Genomic DNA, 5,696 nt, shown 5'->3' with positions numbered 1-5,696 from the left:
TGCTTAGCTTGTTACTGTCTGTTATTTATTAATAATCATCTCAAAAGATGCTGTCATGGTTTGGGCCTGGTTGGCAGCCAACCACCACACAGCCACTCTCTCTCCTTTCTCTTCTGGCAATAGGAAGGGACAGAGAGCCAGGCTTGGGGTTCCAGATAGGACTGGGAGGGGGAGAAAATCCCCCTTTATGGTCACGAGCAAAAGGCAGACTCGTTAGGGGAAGAAAAAAAGAACATACATGTATTACAGATGCTAACAACACAAAACAGAGTAGGACAGTGCAAAGCATTGATGCACCTTGAGAACACCTTCCCCCCACCCCTCCCTTCTTCCCAGGCTCAGCTCTGCTCCCGATATCTCTACCTCCTCCCCCAGTGGCGCAGGGGCAGGGAATGGGGGGTGCAGTCACTGCTGCCACTTCCCTTATCTTCAGTGGGGGGACTTTCTGGAACTTGTTCCCCCTGCTCCATCGTGGTCCCCCTCTCACAGGAGACAGTCATCCACAAACTTTCTCCGACATGAGTCCCTCCCACAGGCCGCAGCGTTCCCCACACTGCTCCGTCATGGGTCACCAACTTTCTCCGACTGGATTCCCTCCCACGGCTGCAGCCCTTCCCGAGCTGCTCCGGCGTGGGACTCCCCCGCATGCTGCAATCCTCCCAGCACTGAATTACAGCAGCGGGGCTGCCTTTTCCCATGACACCCCGGCCTTCTTCGGGCACAGACACCTTGGTCATCCAGGAGAAAAACACAGGCCATAAATCAATGTCTGCTCCACCGTAGATCTCCATGGGTGGCAGGGGGGGGCCGCCCTGCCGTCTCACCACAGGATACAGGGGGGTCTCTGCTCCGGCACTCCTCCCCCCTCCTTTCTTCCTCCGTTCCTCCACTGACCTTGGTGTTCATGCAGCTGCAGCAACTCTTCCTCCCAAGTCCGACTGCCCGTCACCACGTCCCTTCTTAAATACGTTATCGCAGAGGCGCAGCTGATTGGCTCAATTTCCCAAACAGAAGTGGAGCTGACTTGGAGATGGGGGAGCTTCGAGAAGCTTCTCACAGGGGGCTGCCCCTATAGCTCCCTCCACTGCCACCGAAAAATCTCACCACTCACTCAACCCAGGACAGATGCCTTGGGAAACGAGAGAAAAAAAAATCCTTTGTGAGTAAGAGATTTCATGTGATGGGAGTTTATTCCTGCAGTAGAAAAACCAAATGCATCCTTTCTGCCAGTTTACCAAGTCCTGAAGGGGCTAAGCAGTAATGAAGCCTTTGGAATTAAATAAAGATACAGAAAATTGCAAAATAAATAATAATAAAAAAATCTCTTCGCTTATTCTTTCAGAAGGCAAAGTTTTTCCTGGTTTTGTATTTGCTTCATCCACCCTGCTCTGTGTCCTGACAAAATAGCATCCATTCCTTTCTTGGTATATGTTTTCCTTTCATTTTCCAAATTACATCCTCTCCTCTTTGTCCTCATAAAGTAGTTTTATTCCATTGGAGTTGCAGAGCCATATAAGCTGTGTATCAAGCACTACACTGGTGAAATAGTGATGGCTCTGGTACAGCAGGATCTTGATACTTTGTCTACGCTGGAGGCTTACTGTAAGGATCTGGTGGGAGAAGAGTAGACATCTGGTCAAAGGCTTATCCTTAACTTCCTGGCTCAACTCCATGCCAAAAGGTGGATTATAAGAATTATACCTTGTAATTCTAGGTTAATTTCTTTTCTATGAAATCCCACCAGTCTCCTTTGGGAATTTTACCTGAATGGACATAGCCAGTCCTATAATTGAAAGTATATTAGAAAAAGTGATGGAAGCTCCCCAGCAGTGAAAAGGATACTGTGATATAATTTTCACTCCTCCTAACTGTTTAAGATGCTATCTCCCTGCTCATCCTTTCTTCTGTTAGAGTCAAAGTTTGGCAAGTCAGGATTAGCCTGTAATTTGGCCCTGACTTCTAGCAAGGAAGAGCATGGTAATGTACTAACTGTAGTGCTTTTAGGTCACAAGTAATACAAAACTCGGCGTGTTAGAAAATCTTCTGCCAAAACAGATTTAGTAAACAAATTACTTTTTAATTTTAGGTAATAGATCTAACTAGTTGTTTGTGGTTGTTGTAAACTTCACTGCAGTGCTCTTTAAACACCTTTGGAGATGTGCAGAGATCTCCTGTTTATGATCACAGGTGACACACAGACTAGATTTAGTCTCCAGAGCAGTTGGTTGATTTAAGAAGGCACTTCAGAGGAAAAAACCAAACATCTTTGAACCATAACCAGATGTAACAGACAAGCTTCTGTGGACTTGGCAAGGCTGCTTGTGGCCGGTTACTGCTGAGCTTTATCTGTTTCATAAAGGAAGCAAGCAAATCTGTGAATGTCTGGAAAACTGAGTGAGGGTAAAATGAGAAGGTGCAAATAAAACTCACAGTATTCTACATGGAGTGGCAAAACACTCGCTGGCTTGGTCCCCTTTGCCTGCACACAGCGATGACAGATGTAGGCTGATGACAATTGTTAGAAAGAGTTCAGGATGTCAGTGGTAAACAGGTGATGCTCCTCAGCGTCTGGAGAGCAGTGCTGTTGTGCCTGGGATTTGCTTTCCTTTCAGGCAATAAAACCCTGACAGTAATCCGTGGTAGCCTGATGAAATTACTGTCACTCACTGATACAAAATACCCACTCTGCAGACCTGTGCATGGTGTCTTTGGGCACGGCAGCACCCTCTAAAACTCATGTTCTCAGAGGCACAAGTGCACTAGTTCCTTTCACAGAGCTCATTTAACCTTCTGGTTAGCATCCGATTGTGCTGTCTGTATAATTCTTACCCATAATTTTCCTGCGTTTTAGAAAGGCAATATTAGCACTGTTGCTCTAAGAGGTTCTTATGCGACTGATAAACTGGGAATAAGAGAGTTTATCATGTCCCTTGCTAGTCATGTCTATCTAAACAACCTTCTCTAGCTATTTTCCAACTCACCTGTGTTTACTTTGCCTTATCTTGGTTTTGAGGGTGAGGTGATAGCTGCTGTAGACTCAGCACTACAATTCTCCAGCACGTGTCAGTGCAGAATTTTTGGTGCAGAATTAAAAGATGGGTGGGGACCTTTTAGCATGAATGCACTTGAACAAGAGAGATTAATTTATACCCACTATTTACAATGGAAAACTTCATAAGAAAAAGAGAATGCAGATAAAAATTAAAAATTTGTCAAGGAAAGAAAAATTCCTTTCCATTTGTCAGCTTTTTCTAAACTATGACACAACTGGTATTACACCTGGGATCTCATGGATGGAGGAGCATAGTTAGTAGTTATCTTCTCTCTGCTGGGACTTTTCATGATGCAGTCCTGCCTGGCAGTGGCAGATGATTCTACTCCACCAGGTATGCTCACTGCCATCACATTTCTACTCAGGCACCAGCAAGAGTCAGAAAGGATAAATACACTAATTGAGCTAGTCAGGAAATACAGCATTCAGTCACAAGGGCTGGAATTATATATTTGTAAAGAGTTAATGATGCTTTAGTAGGAAAAAGCACCAGAAGAAAAAAAATCGTCGTTGTTTCTGTCTCCTTGTGCCATGTATAAAAGCAAGCACCCATGGTTGAAAAAGACAAAATTTGGATTTTTGCATTCCCAGTAGGCAGTATTTTCTGTGAGCCAAATAATCCTTATCAAATGCACGTTTTGGAGCAACAGAGGCATTCCATTTCTCTTGTCCTGAAATAGGAAAATTAAAGTTAAAATTATTTGCTGGCTACAAAAATAAGCTACATTAGCATTAACAGACTCATTAATAAAATATAAGCTTTTTTACATGGTGCACATTCTGCATAATTTCATTGCTACATGAGAACACAGCAGCCTTCTCAACATATATAAGTTCATTCAAACAAAAGTCTTACAGCATCTTTTCAAAACTGATTCACTGTTTCAGATTCAGGGCCCCATCCACCCTCACTCAAAGTCAAAGGGCAGAGTCTCATTTCCTTTAACTGAAACAGGATACATTTCACAGCTCTCACTGTGCAATGATAACACTGAATTGAACAAATAAATATATTTGTTTCTCATACATTTCAGCTACTGTAGTTAAAATTTTATATAATTGCCCCTCACCCCAATTTTGGGCAACTTCACATCTGCAGAAAACTAGGTTTTCAGGCAGCACATTAAGTATTGTTGTTTGAACTAAAGTGGTGGACTGTTGGCATAGTAATAGTTACAAATGCACAAGGAATGATCAAAGTCAAGGTCACTGTGAAGACAGGGAAAACATGAGTCCACTAGCTGGTAAGTAGCACTGAATTACATCAGGCCAGTAAAAATAGATTTATTTGTTTCCTTCAGGTTTTTAAAAAGATGGCATTTCCTCTCCCCCTCCTTTAAACATTGATTCTTGCTGTAACAGTACTGGTATTTCTGGCAGATTTTTTTTTTTTTTTTTTTTTAATTGAGGATTTTCAGAAAGATGAATGTAACCTTCAGTTTCAGAGACTGTCCGCAGGAGCACAGAAAGAATGCCTGTTTGGGAAGATGGTGGCCTAGTACAAAGGGAAGTAGACACCTCAATCCTTAAGAGCTGCATCTAACCAGGAGCAACCAAGAACCATATCCTTAGCCAGTGTTGCTTTTTACTTACATGCACAGAAGATAGAGTTGGTGGAAGAAAAATTCCCATGGGAGAGTCTTTACTCAGCACCGTCCTGAGAAGATCTTCCAACACCCACACCAAGGCTTTGGGCCAGCGTTCAGATTACCATTAGTGGTAGTCTGCATTATGTCTTCTCTTAGTAAGTCAGATACTAGCAAATCAGTCTTCGGTTCTCTCCGTGACTTTCATAGTTGAGCTAACCCTCTGATGATTGCGTTTTTCAGGATGGGTCTGTTCTTCACCATTACTTGAACACCTCTTAAGGTTTTGCCCATTTCCAGTAAGCCTTGTGATACGGCATTTAACTACTGTATGATAGATCTTAAATCTGTTTCAGTGATTCCTAGCTCACTGCTTAATTTGTTTGCTGTAACATTACAGGCCATAGTTGATGTTACAGAACAAAGATCCAAAACTACTTTCAGGGCTGCGCAAACCCTGTTAACAGCCAGTCATTTAATATGAATCATATTAATTGTAAGAAACATTTAATTAAAATTCAAAATTTGCCCCAGCTGAAAGCAGCACATCTTGCATGTAACCACATTGGTTGGGATGGCACACTATATGGTCTTCTAAGCTTCATTTGCTTGCAGTAATAGAGTCAAGAGAAGTGAACAGTGACTGAACAGCCAGTTTGGGATTCATCATTAAATCAGCAGGCACACCGTCCGAGGGGACTCTGTTCCTGCCTTGGAACAGTGCTGCTCTCTATCCATCTGTTTGTGCAGGAAAAGCCTCATTGTGGAGTAGTTCTAAAGCTAACTTGAAGTGTTTTATTAAAGAAGAATTTGCATTGCCTAAAGGAGAGTGAATGAAGTGACCAGCTAAAGGGATCTTGAACTTTACAGTATCAGTATGTGCTGCAAATATTTCCAATAATTCTGATTTTCTGTGTGTGTAGCATGTCCACAGGTAATATTGATGTATTTGCAGCTGCTTCTGAACAGGAAAGCAACAGTGGAGAGACAGGAGAACAGCTGTGCTGGTAATCTGCTTTCTCAGAAAGATGGCTGTCAGCACAGGTTCAGGCTTTGCT

This window comes from Tyto alba, unplaced genomic scaffold, assembly GCF_018691265.1.
Source record: "Tyto alba isolate M040663 unplaced genomic scaffold, T.alba_DEE_v4.0 Super-Scaffold_13, whole genome shotgun sequence".
NCBI classification, from domain to species: Eukaryota; Metazoa; Chordata; class Aves; order Strigiformes; family Tytonidae; genus Tyto; species Tyto alba.
The sequence above is the reverse complement of the archived record's forward strand: the minus strand, read 5'-3'. Positions refer to the sequence as shown.